This window comes from Peromyscus leucopus, chromosome 1 (assembly GCF_004664715.2).
Source record: "Peromyscus leucopus breed LL Stock chromosome 1, UCI_PerLeu_2.1, whole genome shotgun sequence".
NCBI classification, from domain to species: Eukaryota; Metazoa; Chordata; class Mammalia; order Rodentia; family Cricetidae; genus Peromyscus; species Peromyscus leucopus.
Genome location: NC_051063.1, coordinates 174232864 through 174252405, shown reverse-complemented (window position 1 = coordinate 174252405; position 19542 = coordinate 174232864).

Sequence of the window (19542 nt, the reverse complement as noted above, 5' to 3'; positions counted from 1 at the left end):
TCCCACCAAGTTCTCAGCAATCTGTGATTATGATACTATGCTAAGGACAACCAAGAACACTTCCTCCCAAAGTCCAAAGTATCCTTTAGACATAAAAGTTCATCTAAATGGCTACCAGATACATCTTGCCAGGGACTCTCCTAGAACACACACACACACACACACACACACACACACACACACACACACACACACCAAGGTCCCTCATGCTGAACCCACAACACAAGGACATAGCTAGGTCCCTCTCCCTTCCCAGTGCTCACATGCACATGCGCCCAGCAAATCCTCCCCAAGCAGGTACACTAATACCAGCTGGACTGGGGCTAGGGCTCTGGGTTTCCAGGTCAACATCATCTTCATCTGCCTTTCTGAATCATCTGAGTTCACTTTGCAGATTCAAATCCAGACACACTTCTCTTCCAAGGCCCATCCATCCTAGGATGCCAAAGAGAACTCAAGTATATCACAGGGGACTCCAAGTTGTGAGAGATTACGGAAGGGCAGGTGACAACAGCTGGGCTGGTAGGAAGGTGGCTGGTGCAGTCCAGGGCTCAGTGGAGGCTGAGAGTTGCTGATGTGGTACGGATGCTTTGGGGTCAGGAAGCCCTGATTCCAATCTTGTACTGCTCCTCACTGAAGGCACTAAAACATTCCTTTACAGTTATACCCACTGCACTCACTACCTGCAATAAGAATGAAGGTGTGATGTTTTGAACAGAAGTCTGGGATGCACATAGACCCCCTCATCAACCACAGTAGCCAAGCATCTGGACCTGGTGTTATAGGAATTTAGCAGAATCACTGTATTTGGGTAGATATTAGAATGAACAGCTATATTTTAGAAATAATTTGACCTCAAAGAATGCGTGTGGAAAAAGTTACTGTTTTCCTAAAGGGGCATTGTAGTAGGTAGCCATTCCAGCTTGGATCTGGAAGTTCCAACCCCCATTGAGACTCTGGCAACTGTCACGCCTATGAGGTGGGGCCAGGGGAGGTGCCTGGAGACCTGAGAGCTGGATGGGCGAGTGCTCGCTCGGTGCCAGGATGCTGAACGGTGGAGGTGGACTGAGCAGAGCTCCAGAGAACACCACTGGATTGTGATACACCTTCCCCAGACCCTGCGACCTACCTATCCCTTAATTTGTGACTTACGCCATTAAATAAATATCCTTTTAACTACGTGGAGTGGCCATAATAATTTCACCAATATCTGGCACCCAACAAGGGGCACGAACCCACGACCCTGTGATTAAGAGCCCCATGCTCTCGCCTATCCAGCTCTCAGGTCTCCAGGCGCCTCCCCTGGCCCCGCCTCGTAGGCGTGACAGTTGCCAGACTCTCAATGGAGGTTGGAACTTCCAGATCCAAGCTGGAATGGCTACCCACTACAGGGCATTGTAGCCATTCCATGACTTTGGTCATAAGATGCCTCAGGCAAACCTGAGGCTCTTATATTATTGTGTGTTGCAAACAATACATAATAAAGGACTACAGTCATAGGGGCATGTAATGCTTTTTTTAGTAAGATATGTAAATTAGATTATGGACCTTAGTATGAGGAAATACTTTGAGTAACAATCAATAATTATGCCTTGTATGACTATTTTGGCTTTAGTCCATCATAGGACATTGGGCCTTCCTGCTGTCACATAGGCCTAAAAATTTATCTTGGAGTGCCTTTTTCCTTCAACTAACCCACACTACATGGTGCACACCAATGCCTGAGATTCATTACCCACTCCCTGTATTAAGATTCCAATTTCTCACTAAAATATCTATGAATGCTCACACAGAATTCTGCATATGCCTGCCTGGAATTCCCCTACTGCAACTGTGAAAACAAATGATGTATATCCCCTATTAAAAACTGATTGGTAGTGTGTGGCCCGCAAATCTATTGGCTGAAATGGCCTAGATAAATCATATATGGAAGAATAGCTTCAATGGCACTGTTGCAGGAAGAGAGGAAATAAAGTGGGAGAAACAGAGAAGTGAGAAGGATTACCACATGGTCATCCAGGCATGGCAAGATGGGTCTCAGCAGAGACTGCACTTCTGGGGAAACACAACCATGCTGTCCCTGATCCGTCCTCTTCAAGCCTGGACTGAAATAGGAGCCCCCTGATCACAGACTCTAGACATGGAAGAAGATGTGCCATCAGGATTTGGGACTGGGGTCCTGGAATTCATGACCCTTAATCTGGGAAACCCAGGGCTCCAGGCAGCAGCACTAAACATAGGACCAGAACATACTCCTGGAGTTTCCAAAATGAGTACCACTCTGAGTAGAATGGTGTCATTTTCATATTGTTCCAAGAGTGGTAGATCTGGTCCCCTTATCCAGGAGTTATCTGGCACAGCCATAGGCCAGTATCTGGAAGAGACAGATCTGGGAGTGAAGGCCTCAGTTTCTTGCAAGAGAAGAGTAAATAGCACTGTTCGGATAAGAACTTGAGGCTGGTTCATTGGATCTGCTTGTATCTCCTGAAGGGATACGTCATTTTCAACAACTTAATGATATATGTAAGTGGAAATTCAGACAACACACAGTAGCTGTCATACTCTGAACATATGCTTTTGAAGTTATTTTTTAGTTATTATTTTTGTTTTTTGAAGCAGGTTCTCTCTATACATTCCTGGCTGTCCTGGAGCTCACTATGTAGACCAGGCTAGCCTCCAACTCAAAGAGCTCTACATGTCTCTGCCTTCCATGTGTTAGAATTAAATGCATACATCACCATACCCAGCCTTTTAAGGTTATTTGAAAGTCAGCATGCAAAAGAACAGGTTTCATTATGGTATTTTCACATATATATCATTGTGGTAGTCTGAATGTAACTGGACCCCATAATCTCATAGCCACACCATTAAGAGGCTTTGATGGATTGGATATGGCCTTACTGGAGGAACTGTGCCACTGTGGGGGAGGGCTTTGAGGTTTCCTGTTCTCAGGATACTACCCAGTGTTTCAGTTGATTTCCTGTTGCCTGCAAAATGTAGCACTCTCAGCTCCAGCACCACATATGCCTACATGCTGCCATGACAATAATAGACTGAACTTCTGAAGCTGTAAGAGAGCTATCCCAGTTAAATATTTTCCTTATGAGAGTTGCTATAGTCATGGTGTCTCATCATAGTAATAGAAACCCTAACTAAGACAATCCTTATAGATCATTCTTGTTTGTTCTCTTCCCCACTGCCCTCGACACTTGTCCCATCTCCCTTGTTATGCAGTCCTTCCATCTACTTTCATGACACATGAATCATTACAGCACTACTTAGATGAGTGATTCTCAACTTTACTAATGGTATAAACTTTAATACAGTTCCTCATGTTGTAGTGAGCCCCAAACCATAAAAACATTTTTGTTGCTGCTTCATAATTGTACTTTTCTATTGTTTTGAATCATAATGTAAATATTCGTGTTTTTGATGGTCTTTGGAGACTCCTATGTAAGGGTCCTACATCAGAACTAGGTAGTAAGACCTGATTTCTGATATATCATCCATTATAGTCACATGATACAAAGCTATCAAGCTGGAGCTGTGTTGGAAACCTCTTTTCTGCCTGGTAGCTTTCATAGTGCCATGTGATACTGTGCAGGATTTTTGCAGAGAAAATTCTTACCACACTGTTTACCTAACTATGATATCAACCCTGCCAAGCAAGATGTGTCCACTTGTGCAATAGTGGCAAAGGTATTATGAAGGTAACCAATGTAGCATGAATCTTAAAGGTCTTATTAATAAAAACAAACCCAGGGCCAGGTATTGGGGTGAATGCTGAATGATCAGAGAAACAGAACACGCCACAGCCACCTCCCCTCACCAGTTCCTCAGCGATCCTGTTTCCTCAGACTGGAAGCCTCTGAGTCCTCATCCAGAATGAATCTCTGCTGACCTGTTGCTCAAAAGTCTAAAAGCTTAACCAGGCTGTAGTTCCTTGTCCTCATACCTTAAATACCTTTCTGCCTCCTGCCTCCTGGGATTAAAGGTATGAGTCACCATGCTTGGCTGTTTCCAGTGTGGCCTTGAACACACAGAGATCTAGGCAGATCTCTGCCTCTGGAATGCTAGGATTAAAGGCATATGCTACCACTGCCTAACCTCTATGCTTAATATTGTGGCTGTTCTGTCCTCTGACCCCAGATAAGTTTATTAGAGTGCACAATATTTTGGGGAACACAATACTACCACAAACCAACATGTTCTCAAATTATATGGGAGGTCCACTGCACAGGAAAGGTTCCATATATGGCACCACAAACCCACTCCAAAGCCCATAGATGAGGTCACAGCACCTCAGCACATGAGTGTAGGGTGCTTAAATCTGCTGGTGAGTTAAATTCAAAAAGCACTGGATCACTTTCTAAATACATGCATTTATAATACAGACAGTAAACCCTCTTGGCTTTAATCAGAAAGACTCTTCTTCAGTTGAACTGATATCAACATGTTTTCTAGTAGCAGCATGGATCATGGACACCAACATGGTTTTCTCCAGAGGCAACACAGACAATGAACATCAACATGGACTTCGGCAGCAACATGGAAGTGGGGCTCAACATGGTTTCTAGCTACAACATGGACCACAACTTGTCAGTGGTCAATTGCTGTGAAGAGACACCATGACTATAGTAACTCTAATTAAGGAAGGTTATTTCATTGTGGCTTGCTTACCATTTAAGAGGTTTAGTCAGTTTTTATCATGTCAGGAAGCATGGTACAAAGCAGGCAGATATGATGTTGGAGAAGGAGCCAAGATTTCTACCTCTGGATTGGCAGGCAACAGGAAAAGAAAAACACTAGGTCAGACTTAGGTTTTTGAAACTTCAAATCCCACCCAAGTAACACACTTCCTCCAACAAGGCCATACCTCCTAATCATTTCAAATAGTGCCATTTCTTGGTGACCAAGCATTCAAATCTAAGAGCTGATGGAGGCTATTCTCATTTAAGCCTCCACACCTATATATATATAGATTTTTAAGATATCAACTTTTAGCTACAAGTTTTAGGCTAACTTTTTGTTGCAGATTTTGAAAACACACCAGTGAATTTACAAATTCTGAGATAATAGAGTTTATACAATTTTAGTCTTACAAATCTTGAGATAATGTTTATACTTTAGTACAAAAGTAAATATAAGAGAGGTGCATATTTAGAGTGTTAAATAAAACTAAGAAAAAGAGCATGCTATAAGGAGCAGTGACCCTACTGGGAACAGTTTACTTTGTGTCTGCTTTAATGCACAAAGTGCCTCTACCTGTAATGTTCTGTTTTTCTCTTGCTCTCCTTGTCACAAAGTCAGGTGGCCTGCCTAACCCAGTACAAAAAACTTAGAGGAAACTTTTAAACAACCATGCTCAGGCCTGCAGAGAGAGTCATAACCCAACTCCAGAGCCATCTTTTATTGAATAAAATAGCATAAAATGATGTTTTAAAATATATCCATACCCAAGAGATATTTGAGTCTCTGTAAAACAGAATTTAGCAATCAGAAAGAGAGATGAGGAAGTAAATGAAAAAAGGCTTAGAGATAAGAGATTTTTATGAGAATGTAGAGCAGAGAAAGTTTAGAGGTAAGAGATTTTGGGATCATTTATTTATGCAGTAGAAGTAGTTAAAATCTGTGAGAATTTTGAAATAGAGTGTCCCACTTTTAGCCATTGACTGAGCTGCAATGAGGCTAAGCCATTTTTGGTAAGGCATAATAGAATCTTTGAGTTGAGGAGGAAAAGATTAGAGAAGGAGGGAAGAGGATCACAAACAGGAACTTAGCCAGAGGAAGGATTCCAATAAGCTCCAGAAGAAAACTGAGAGCATGTGGGGAGGGAAAGCAAGAATGGGACAGAGAAAGGTAATTGTCCTGGATGACAGGAATTTCTATCTGGGGCATTCAACAAGTAGACCAAGAGATTTGTTGAAGAGAACTGTTCCAAATCATAAAGGAGAAGCATCTCTTCCCATGTGATAGAGGCCCATAAGGGCAAGATAAGCTGCATGGCACACCAGTGCAACTTTGATAGAGCCAGAGTAAGCTCCGTGAGGGAGATGAGAGAGAAAGAGAAGTAGTAAGCTGCAGGAGCCAACAGATAAAGAACAGACAATGCCAAGGTGGAGTTCTGGCTACCTGTTCTTGTTAACTAAAATATGTCAAACCCAAACATGGTTGTATACTTAAAGTCTCTCCAAGAGAAAGGTTCAGTGCTACACTGGAATCCCAAATACTCAGTATAATCACCAGCTGACTAAAGTTAGGCCACAAGAACAACAAACACTAAATACCAGAAAATGGTATACTCCTATTTTATGACAATGACCTAAGCAGTCTACAAGAGTAAAATGGCTCTTCTTACCTTAGGTCTATTCAAGCTAGAAGAAGCTGACTTAATAATGTATGCATAGCCTTCTTGTCTTTGCTAACTTTGTTAAGTCTTAGCTGTTCTAATAAACTGTGCCATGCAAGAAACTGATATTGTGCAATGGTGCACTATGAAAGGACCAGGAAAATAAAGTTGTCAGTCTCCCTATGGACTGTATTTATGATTTCAAGATTTATGTTGATCCTAAAAGAACTTCAACTAAAAAATTGTAATTTCTTAAAGGCTAAACTTAATAGGGATAAAACTGTAACATCATAATCTTTAAAAAGTTGAGCTAACTTGTGTACTGTTAAAGATAAATAAGGCATGAAAATTAATAGTCACCTTTCAAATGATCAGATTGATCAAAAATATAATTCATTTTCAGGGACAAGGTTTATATAGCCATCTATGAGTGATTTTAAAATGAAACCTCAAAAGTCCCCGCTGCCAGTCCAGTTTCTGGATGTCCATCACCCTGGCAGAGGCAGTCACTCTCTTGGACTCCTCCTTCCCAAATAAATCTCTTTCTTAAAAGAGTTTTGGGAGTTGAAGGCAAGTGAGGAAGATTCCTGCAGGCAGGCTTTCTTACCAACGCCCCCCATTGGACCCTGCAATCTACAAGACCCTCTCCCTACCCCAAATCCACCCATGCCCCTGCAACCTCAGTGGCTACCTGAGACACAGAATCTATCAGCTCTGATTGGACCAAGAGGTAAGTGACTTTTCTCCCATGCAGAGAGTTCTACCTCTAGAACCTAGGCCCTGGAGTACAACTTGTGCCTCCCAACTCCCACCCATCTCTGCCTCAGTTATAAGCCAGCAAGGAAATCTCCTGTGGGCAGGCTTTCCCACCAATACATCCATCAGACCCTGCAATCTACAATACCTACTTCATAACCCAAAACTATCCTTCCCTCTATGACCTCACGGGCTCCCTGAGACACAGAATCTGATAGTTCTGACTGGACCAAGAGCAGCTCCCTCAGACACAGAATCCACCAGCTCCAATTAGACCAAGAGCTACAATTGGACCAAGAGTGGCCCTCTGAGACACAGACACAGCAAGCACACATTGGACCAAGAGCAGCTCCCTCAGACACAGATACCTCTTGCACCTATTGGAGGAAAAGATGGGAAGATGCCAGTGCAAAAAAAAAAAAAACATATAAAAACATAAAGATCAATATAGCACCACCAGAACCTAGCAGTTCTAAAACAGCAAGACCTGAACATCACAATGTAGAAGAAGCAGAAGAAAGAAACACTAAAAAAAAAGGCCTTTAAGAGGAAACTAAAAAATCCCTTAAAGAAACTAAGGGAAAGACAAACAAAAATATTGGAAGAAATTAATAAATCCCTCAAATAAAGCAAAGAAAACTAAGAAAAAGCAATTGAGCAGGTGAAGTTCAAGACCTGAACATTGAAATAGAAACAATGAAGAAGACACAAACCAAGGGAATGCTGGAAATAGAAAAATTGAGTAAATGAACAGGAACTACAGATGCAAGCATGACCAACAGAATACAAGAAATGGAAGAGAGAATCTCTGGCTTGGAGAATACAATAGAGGAAATAGATTCACCAGTCAATGAAAACACTAAAGTCAAAAAAAAGTCATAACAAAACAGCCAGGAAATCTGGGAAACCATGAAAAGGCCACACATAAGAATAATAGGAATAGAAGAAGGGGAACAATACCAACTCAAAGGTACAGAAAATATATTCAACAAAATCATAGAAGAAAATTTTTCCAACTTAAAGAAGGAAATACCTATGAAGATACAAGAAGCATGTAGAACACCAAATGGACAAGACCCCACAAAATGTCCCCTCACTATATAATAATCAAACCACTAAACATACAAAATAAAGAAAGAATATGAAGAGTAGCAAAGGAAAAGGGCCAAGTGACTTATAAAGAAAGACCCATCAGAATAACACCCAACTTCTCAATGGAGACTCTGAAAGCAAGAGGGTCCTGGACAGATATAATGCAGACAATAAAAGACCATGGATGCCAGCCCAGAGTACTATATGCAGAAAAACTTTTAATTACTACAGACAGAGTAAACAAGATATTCCAAGACAAGACCAGATTTAAACAATACCTACCCACAAATCTAGCTGTACAGAAAGCACTAGAACCTAAGGAAGTTAGATGTACCCATGAAAACACAGGCAATACATAAACCCACAGTAGTAAATCCCAAAGAAGGGAAATACATATACACTACCACCAAAAGATAACAAGAATTAGGTCAGTAATATCCCTTAATATCAATGGACTCAATTTGCCTATGAAAAGACACAAGCTCACAGAATGGTTAGGAAAATAGGATCCATCCTTCTCTTGCACACATCTCAACTTCAAAGACAGACACTACCTCAGAGCAAAAGGCTGGGGAAAGAATTTTCAATCAAATGGACTTTGTGAAGCAAGCTGATGTGCCTATTCTAATACCTAACAAAATAGACTTCAAACTAAAATCAATCAAGAGAGATCAGGAAGATCATTACATATACATCACAGGAAAAATCCACCAAGATGAAGTCTCAATTCTGAACATTTATGCCCCAAATACAAGGGCACCCACATTTATAAAAGAAACTCACTAAAGCTCAAATCACACATCAAACCCCACACATTGGTAGTGGGAGACTTCAACACCTCACTCTCACCAATGAATAGGTAGGCCAGACAAAATTTAACAGAGAAATAAGGGATCTAACAAATGTTATTAGTCAAATAGACTTAATAGATATCTACAGAACATTCCACCCTAACACAAATGAATATACCTTCTTAGCTCCCCATGGAACCTTCACTAAAATCAACCACATACTCAGTCACAAAGCAAATGTCAGCAGACAGAAAATAATTAGAATAACCCCCTGTGTTACATCAGACCACTGTGGCTTCAAGTTAGATTTTAACAACAACAAAAATTACAGAAAGCCTTCAATCTCTCTCTCTCTCTCTCTCTCTCTCTCTCTCTCTCTCTCCTCTCTCTCTCTCTCTCTCTCTCTTTGGTTTTTTGAGACAGGATTTCTCTGTGTAGCTTTGCACCTTTCCTGGAACTTGCTTTGTAGACCAAGCTGGCCTCGAACTCACAGAGATCTGCCTGCCTCTGCCTCCTGAGTGCTGGGATTAAAGGTGTGTGCCACCACCACCAGGCGAAAGCCTTCAGTCTCATGGAAATTGAATAATGCTCAACCAATGAATCAAAGAAGAAATAAGAAAGAAATCAAAGACTTCTAGAATTCAATGAAAATAAATGTACAACATACTAAAACTTATGGGACACTATGAAAGCAGTGCTAAGAGGAAAATTCTTAGCACTAAATGCCCACATAAAGAACACGGAGAAATCTCACACTAACAATTTAGCAGCACACCTTAAAGCTCTACAATAAAAAGAAGCAAACACATCCAGGAACAATAGATGGCAAGAACTAGTCAAAGAAAGAGCTAAAATGAATAAAATAGAAACAAAGAGAACAATACAAAAAATCAATAAAACAAAGAAGCAAAATGACCCAGGAGCAATAGATGATAAGAAATTAGCAGAGTGAGAGCTGAAATCAATAAAATAGAAATAAAGAGAACAATACAAAGTGTCAATAAAATAAAGAGTTAGTCCTTTGAGAAAATAACAAGATAGACAAACCAGTATCCAAACTAACCAAAAGGAAGAAAGAGAGCATCCATATTAACAAAAACAGAAAAGAAAAGGGAGACATAACAACAGACAATGAGGAAATCCAGAGAATCATCAAGTCATACTTCAATAACCTATACCCACAAAATTGGAAAATCTAAAAGAAATGGAAAATTTTCTGTATAGGTGCCACATTTCCAAATTAAATCAAGACCAGATAAGCTATTTAAATAGATCTATAACAATAAGGAAATAGAAACAGTTATTAAAAGTCTCCCAACCAAAAAAACATCCAAGACCAGATGGTTTCAGCACAGAATTCTACCAGATCTTCAAAGAAGTATTAATACCAACACTCTTCAATGCCCATCATCTTCTCTGAATTAGATCAGTGCTGCCAGAAGTGGATGTATCTCACTTGTCACTAAAAGTCATATATTATTAAAACATGTTAAATACCATACTCTGTAAATCTCTGAAGTGTATGAAGATGATCTGTCCATCTAAAATATATCTTTGCTTGACTTTGAAAACATACCTAACATGACTACAAGTTTGATTATAGTAAGTGACTAATTACTAATCTGTATTTCTTAATTATCCTGAATTGAGAATGTTGTATCTTTGTCAATGAGTCCAATTTAGTGGATAAAAATGTAAAAACCCTTACAGCCTTACTCAAAGTTCTCCTGGCCCAGGTCAGCCCCAGTAATCTTTGTCCTGTTTCCAAAACTCTTTGTTTTCTTGACTCCTATCACTTATTGCCCCCCTGGTTATATTATATCTTATTTTTATGCTTGTTCTCTGCCTTATTAAATTCAATGATAGTCAGATAACTACCATTGTTAGAATTAACATCAATCAGGCCATGATTCACTACTGGTCCTGGACCCTTCTGATACAGATGACAGGATCCTCAAGGGCTTACAATGATATTTCTCCATTATGAAATAAAATAGGGGAAAAGTTGGAGGGACCTGCTGCTTAAGGTTGCAGTCCACTATGTCCAGAGAGCTCTCTAAGCTCAGTGAAAAATTGAAGACTCCTCTCCCCCATTAGTGGGGCTTCCTGCTCTTTGCCTGACCTAATTTGGAAGCTGTCCCTGAGCTTGCATGCATGACTGATCTTAAGTTTGACCTTTGACACAGTTCCCTGAGAATGTTCCCCTCTGCCATTTATATGATAATTATGGTTGTGCTCCAGCTGTATGATAAGACTGAACTGCCAAATGTAAATTAGATAATGCCCCAGCCACTGTCCCCATCCTATATATTCCCCTCACTCTGGAATAAAGATGATCTGTCTCACTGAAGGTGACTCCTGGAAGGTTCTTTCCATCATACTCACAGGTGTCTGAATCCTGCTTTCGATTTTTGCTCCCTCTTCCCTCAAAGGCTAGTGGTCAATGATCCCAAGGACAAAGAAGCCCCATACATATATAATCCCAAGGACTGACAGGGGATTGTGCAAAATCAATGATCTTGAGACTGGAGAGATATCTCAGTGGATAGTGAGAGGTTAATAACCTAAAATAAGGAAACCCAGATGAGCTAGAAACTCCTGATTTATCTTAATGATAAGAACAACTTTTTGAAACAAAGCATCTTATTGAGAACATTTGCCACCTCACTTGGCTTTGGAACTCCAGAGAACACACATACTGATAAACTTTCTTCCCACAAAGTTCCATTTTCTGCCCTAGAAAGTTCCAAGCCTCCTGCACCAGATGCAGTTTTCCATGTCCTCAGAGAGACTGCTGCCCTTCACTGTTCTGATTAAATGACAATCTGCTTCTGTATCACTCAATCTCCTCTGCCTTTGCTTCCACATTTCCTTCATCAATCTAATAGGCAAGTTTTGATTCCCAGATTTGATTCCCAGCACCTTCATGGTTGTTCACAACTATCTGTAACTCTGGTTCCAGGGAATCTGATGTTTTATTGTGGTCTGTAGGTGCTGCATGCACATGGTTAACATACATAAATGCCAGCAAATACCCATATACATAAAGCCAAGAAGTCAATAAACCTCGTTTAAAGAATTCTGCAAAGAAAATAAAACAATTGTGATGGTGAAAAAAGGTGAATGAAGCTAGAAAAATTGGTTGCCAACTACATAGCAGACAAGATATTTATACATAGGATTTATAAACAAAGAAATGTAGCAATTAAGCACTGCAAAACAAACAATACATCCATCTGTAATGATATGGTATACAGGAGGCCTTGGCAGTTGGGCCAAGGTGCCCCAGTGGGTGAGAGAGACTGTGTAGGCACAGCACATGGCAGCATGGCATAATGGAAAGTTACTCACACTGTGCATACACACATCCACATGGGAAGTTTATTATAATAGAGAAGGAATAGAGAGAGGGGGACAAAGAGAGAGAGAGAAAAAGAGAAAGAAAAGAACAAGTACATGCAACCTCATGGAGGAGAGGGAAAGGGGAAGAAAAAGGAAAAGGAAGGGGAGGGATTTGTCCTTTTTTTTTTTTGTTTTTTTGTTTTTTCGAGACAGGGTTTCTCTTGTGTAGCTTTGCGCCTTTCCTGGGACTCACTTGGTAGCCCAGGCTGGCCTCGAACTCACAGAAATCCTCCTGGCTCTGCTCCCAAGTGCTGAGATTAAAGGCGTGCGCCGCCGCCGCCGCCGCGCCGCCGCGTGCCGCCGCCGCCGCCGCCGCCGCCACCACCACCAGCCGGGATTTGTCCTCTTAAAGGGAACTTTATGTCAGGATGTAGGTCAGGTTCCCAAGGGACGGGCTAGAATGCCAACATTCTTCCATTTTGATTATTATTAAAAGGTGAGTTATGGATAGCATGTGGAGGAATATGGGCACTGAATTCTTAAGATTGCTTCCTGCTCTTTTGGGGCAAAGTGGGAGGGGGAACTTGGGAATTGGGGCCATGCATTTTGAAGGTGTGATTGAAGAAGCATTCAGTTGGCTGTCACTATGGAGTCCTCAGGCCTCTGTTCCTGAGGGAGCTGAGAAGACAGGTTTCTAGGAGAAAAAAAAAAGGATTATTATCATGGGCCATCAGGGCTAGCCATGGAAAAAGTGATAACTGTCAGAAAGAATGGAAAAGATAAGTGTCCTGGTTGTACAGAATAGGCAAGAGTGAATGAATGAAACACTAGAGTAGATACTTCTTGGAAAACCAGATTCTAGTTGCTGGTAGGTGCATGCTTTGAGCCTGGAGAGGTGGTACCAGCAGTGAATTGAGGGATAATGAGCCATCACATCTGCTATTTCTCTAGAGGTGGGTATGTATCCATCCTGTAAAGGTGTCAGTAAGAATCAAGAGATACAGAGCCTTTTTATGAGCAAAAGATGTGGGTGAAATCAACCTGCCAGTATTTGCCCAGTTGGCATCCTTGTTGGTGGTTGTTACCCTTGGAGCTGATTCAGGGCTGGTGTATCTAGAGGACATCTCTGTGGATTGGTCTTGGCATGAGTCTACAGGAGGAGTGAAGCTGCAAAATATGCCAGAAAACGGGTGGAGTCAAAATGGGCTCTGGAGACTTGATTTCCATCAGACCAGATTTCTTGATAACAGTAGCATAACTTTTTCCAGAAACCCACAGGTATCTATAAGACAGCTGGAAGAGATTTACATTTTGGCGTCATAGCAAAGTGGTTAAAAATCCACAAAAATTTAAAGATTCTTAAGAACTATTTGAAGTCCATGTTCTATCAGTTTATCAAAACTGCATTTATCAATATTAAAACTTTGAACCTCCTGAGTTATATCTGAAACAAGTTTATTCCATACCATGAAATCTGTGAATGAGGCTTACATGTCTCTATTTTTAACAGGAAATGTATTAATGTGCTATCAAGATGCTTATAGTCTTGGGATTGGAACTGTTAAACTGGTACCCTAGTCATCAAACACCATCACATCTGAGAAGGATAAATTTTAGAAGAACTGAGACAGCTTTCCAGATATGAAGGCAGCAATCCCAAGTCTTTCCATGGTTGTTAGGGGACAGAAGCCCCAAAGGCAGCAGTTGTTCAGGTGCTAAGACCAGAAAATCTGACAGATTTTTTTGTGGAGTAGAAATTTGGGGAGACTGACCCACCTTGACTTTGCAGCATGAGGCAATAGTTCCTCCATTTTCCCACCAGTTCACAGTCTGGACAAGATCTCAGCATCGGTGGCTTTTCACTGCATGGCCAGCCTTGCCGCAAGCCTCTAGGTGGAAGTTCTACTGCAGCCATCCATCTTCTTGGAGAAGACATAGGATATTCCCAGGAGCTGACATGCCTATCTATCATAAAAAGCCTTTATATTAAATGCCATATTCTCAGATGTCTAAAGGTGCTTGAGGACTGGGGGAACAAGATCTGTTGGGTATATCTAAATTAACTTTGAGAGCACATATAAGTTAAATCTGAATTTCTTTAATTTTATCAGTTTTCCCAATTAGTTATAGCTAGCAAAGATAAGGAGGCTAGACATACATTATTGTACTGTTATTTTTTAGGGCCTTGTAGTTCCTATCTTTGAGTACAGCCAGATTATAATCCTGGGCAATTTATATAGAAATAATAATTTCTTAAGGTCATATATACCTCTATGGTTCTGAATAAAGACAGCCATGTGGTAGTATTGTGTTCCTAAAATATTGTGTACCCTAATTAACTTTATCTGGGTCAGAGAACAGAAAAGCCACTAGTTACTTTTGGATAGGCAGTGGTAGCACACACCTTTAATCCTAGCATTCCAGAGGCAGAAATCCATCTATTCAAGGATACAGCCAAGCATGATGACTTACGCCTTTCATCCAAAAAGTGAGCCTTTAATCCAGGAAGTGATGGCAAAAACAGAAAGATATATAGGCATGAGGATCAGGAACTAGCAGCATTTGGCTGGTTAAGCTTTCAGGCTTTCGAGCAGCACAGTTCAGCTGAGATTCATTCTGGATAAGGATTCAGGGACTTCCAGTCTGAGGAAACAGGAAACTGGTGAGGTGAGGTAGCTGTGACTAGTTCCTGCTTCTCTGATCTTCCAGCATTCAATCCAATAACTGGCCTCAGGTTTGATTTTATTAATAAGACTCTTTAAGATTCCTGCTACACAGCCAAGTGCCTTATCTTATTGCAGAATCATTTTAGTTAATAAATCTACCAATTGACAATTTGGTGTCCAATTTCCTGGTATATCATTGGGCATTAGGTAGCCATTTTGTTCCCTATGCCAGGGGTTTTACCTTAACTTAGCTTTTAGCCTGTTTGGGGAACAGGTAGCACAGGATGACATAGTCTCTTCCATAACTTATTCAAGCTGAAATGAGGCACAGATGGTCAGAGCCCAGGAGGGCTGAAAGGCCAGTTAAAGGTAAGCAGGGAACTCAGGTAATGGGGTATTTATTAGAAGTATGTGGTCATATGACTAGCTGTAGAGACAGAGAACAATTACGTTTGGCTGAACTGGTCCACATCACATCGCATTCAGCCAGTCCAGAGCTTGTGATCTTTTGGAGCAGGTTATAATCAGCAACTGCTGCTTGGATGTGTCTGCCAGCCAAGTAGAAACCTGCTGAGCAAATAGACTAGAGACAAATGTTAAAATTTATGAACTTATTTGGAGCTTTTGGGTTCATAGTCTTAGTTATTGGTAAGGGGAGACCAGGAGAGAGAAAAATGGCATCCTCTGGAATAGACAGGTGGAGAAAACTCATTTACCTGAAGTTCCTTTGACCTCTGTGAAGTGGACCAATGGCTTTTTTGATCAAATAATTTTTATTTTATAAAAGTACATAAAAGTAGGCCGGGCAGTGGTGGCGCACGCCTTTAATCCCAGCCCTTGGGAGCAGAGGCAGGCGGATCTCTGTGAGTTCGAGGCCAGCCTGGGCTACCAATTGAGTTCCAGGAAAGGCGCAAGCTACATAGAGAAACCCTGTCTCGAAAAACCAAAAAAAAAAAAAAAAGTACATAAAGTTTTAGATATATTAGTATTATCAATCAGTACTAAAATCCAAATTGTAGAAAAGCAGGCAATGGATATCTAGGCTCATATCTTTGAGTCCTAGCAAAATTACAGATTTAGGTTAAAAGGTATGTACAATCTTTGTTTAGAGAGAGCCTGGTACAGATTGGTCAGAGATGTCTCTAGCCTGATGAAACATTAGGTTTGTATTTAGAAGACAACAGGGAAAATCTAAAATCCTGAGCTTGTGTCTCAAACAGTATCAGAATTTTATTATTTTTAAAATCTGAACTTTTGAAATCTTAATATAACAATATCATAGAAGGGGAAGTGATCTGAAGCATTTAAATCTCTCAAATGTCTTTCTGCAACATCAAACATAAAATATCCTCTTTTAACTTAAGAGGAGAAAATAGGGCATAATCATAATTCAAACCTTTATCATCTGGGTAACTCTTAAATTATAAAGTTTAGCTGCCAGAGCAAGGTGTAATTTATAAGTATAAAAGCATTGAGGTGCAGCTTTAATATCTTAAACAAGCATTGTTTTAATTCCCATTGCTAATAGTTTTGATTTTTCTTTAATTTTAACAGAATTTTAATCATATCTAATAAAATAAATCTATAAATCTTAAGGTAAGAAGAACCAGTGTGTGCTGAGCAGGACAAAGCTGGCCTCTTCATCTCTGACTCTCATGTTGTAGTAAACTGTAAAGCTGCAAGAAAGCAAATTTGTTATAGTGTAGAGGATGAATCAGAAAGCAGGCCTGGTACAAGTGGGAGGGAGCAGATCTGCTGCATAGGGGTGGAGACTTTGGAGAGGCAGGCCCTGACCAATCAAAGATGGTGACAAAGTGAAATGATCTGTCTGTCTTTGACCTCAGTCAAGATGGCACCCTTGACCACTTGATTTTCCTCTGGCACCTGACGTGGGGTCACATGTTTTTTTTTTTTTTTCCATGACATACTGAACAGATGAGGAACAGAGAACTCAAGCATTTAAATATCTGACAGAAATACAGTCAAATGGCCAGACATTTCTGAGGCTCACCCACCATCCCTTCTCCTTGGCGGCCATAAGGACCTGGGACCCCCAAGCACCAGAGGGTGCCCATTCCCATACCAGCTTTGGCCCACCTATTGGCCTGGGGGGTGGGCCTCAAGGTGTCATGCATCATCAACCAGGAGAGCTCAGGCTCACGTGTCCCCTCCATGGGCACCCACAACAAGTCAGGGCATTCCTGGGTGGAACATCAAATGAGGTCCTGGCAACAGAGTTAAGCAATAGAGAGAAAGAAGCTGGAATGAATTACAGAGAAAGAGAGAGGACAAGGGACAGCAAAGAGAATGAGTCTGCATGGTGGACAGTTTTAAAGGTAAACATATTGTTGGAATGGGACCTGGCAACAGGTGATGATATAACTATATAACTGCTTTGGCAGAGACTGGAGGAGCATGAGGATGTGGAGATAGGAAGGACTCCAGCAGGTTAGAGCTGGATAAGATGTTAGGTGGTTGGGTAGGCACATTTTCCATTTCCCACAGGTCAACAGACTGACATCCAGCATCCCCGAGGTAAGTGAGATCAATGATGGCACAAGATAGCCAGTGGATTGTCATCTAAAGGCTATGGGCCATGGAGTACTGAGTAGGCACAAGTTGTCTCATATGCCTGCCATCACATAGGCACAAGGGCCTGGGGAAACCATGGTAGAGATTAAACAAATCCTCACTTGTGGAAAATGGCCAGAAGGGAGTTTACTGACAGGATGAAGGGTCCCACTAATACTCTAATTGGAAGGTACAGGGTCCCAGCATCCCTTAGACTGCCAGTGGGTAGGAGAAAAATGTCGGGGGAACCTGCCAATCATGCAGCACTATTGTAATGATACAGTACATGGGAAGCCTTGGTGGGTTGGGCCAAGGTTTCCTGGAGAGTGGGAGACCATGCAGGTGTGGCAAGTGGCAGTGTGGTATACTGGGAAGTTACTCAAACCATGCAGACATGCATCAACATGGAAAGTTTTATAATAGAGAGGAGAGAGAGAGAGACAGAGAGACCAGGAGAGAAGGGAAATCAGAGGTGTGTGCAGCCTCGAGGAGAAGAAGAAGGGGAAGATATCAATTTGATAAGAAATTTTCACAGATGCTTACATATTTGAACACTTAAGTCCTCCATTGGTGGAGCAGTTTGCAGGGTGTGTCATGAAACCTTTAAAAAGTAGAGGCTTCCTGGAGGAAGTAGGTCACTCTGGAGGAAGTAGGTCACTCTGGATTGGTTTTGAGATGTTCTAGCCTCGCCCCACTTCCTCTACCTCCTCTGTATTTCCTGTGTGCAGATGAATGTGATCTCTGTTTCCAGCTCCTGCTGACATTTCATATCTTCACTAACATGATGCACTCTATTTCTGTGGAATTACAAGCTGAAAGAAACTTTCTTTCTTAAGTTGCTTTCGGTCATGTTATTTTGTCCCTGTAACAGAAAAGGAATTAGTATAATTGTATATCCATGTTTATTGTTGCACTATTCACAATCATGAAGAGGAATTTGTGTAAATGTTCATGAACAGGTTTACAGACAAGGTGCATATGGTGCCTAGACACATGTAATTCTATGCAGCCATGAAGAAATAATGAAATCATACATTTTCAGGAAAATAAGTGGAAATTATATCAAGTAAAATAAGCCAGATCCAAAAAGATAAATCCTGCATTTTTATATATGCAGGCTTATACGTGTGTGTGTGTGTGTGTGTGTGTGTGTGTGTGTGTGTGTGTGTATGTATAGACATGTGCAGGTCAGGAAACTGGAAAGGGGGTTATAATAATTGAGGAAAACATCTCAAAGGAGTGAGAAACATACAGGGTAAGGTAATGCATGACCACAGAGTGGAGGATAACTCAAGGATGGATAGGAACCAGTTGGAGGTGGCTGTGGGCATGGAAGAAGACATAAGTAAAAGAGAACAAAATCCAAAACAAAGTATTATGACACAAATTTATAAGATACTATAATGGATAACTCAGGTCTGGCCCTTGTAAGTAAGAGAATGGTTTACAGATATTTAAGAAGAGATACAAACAGAATCATGAATATTTTACCAGTTGCATTCAATATGTTAAAGCTGTCTGAGAAACAACAAATTAGATAAATAGCTTGAGACATTTCAAAATACTAAATTTTGTTGTTGTGGTAACAATGGAATAAACCATTGTTCAGTCCAGTATGCTTAATCTTTCTAGAGACAGTCAGAAGAGTCTGAAGAGCAACAGTGAGTGCTAGCTAGCTAGGGCTGGGCTGTATTATTGCTGAAAGCCACAGAGCCCAAAGGAGGACTCATTGCTGCCATTCTCCTAAACCAATATAATTCCTCACTGTAGTCTAAAACTTCATCCTTATGCACACAGATACAGCTCTCATGCTTCATCAAAGAAGCTTCTTTTTGTAATAAATGTAGAACATACAGAGATTCACAACTGGTCAGTGTGAAGAATACGTGGCAGTGGTCTTCCCAGCCCTAATTGACACATCTACGGTGCAATCTTATCCCTAAGGTGCAGGTAGGATCATAGAAGAAGAGGCAGG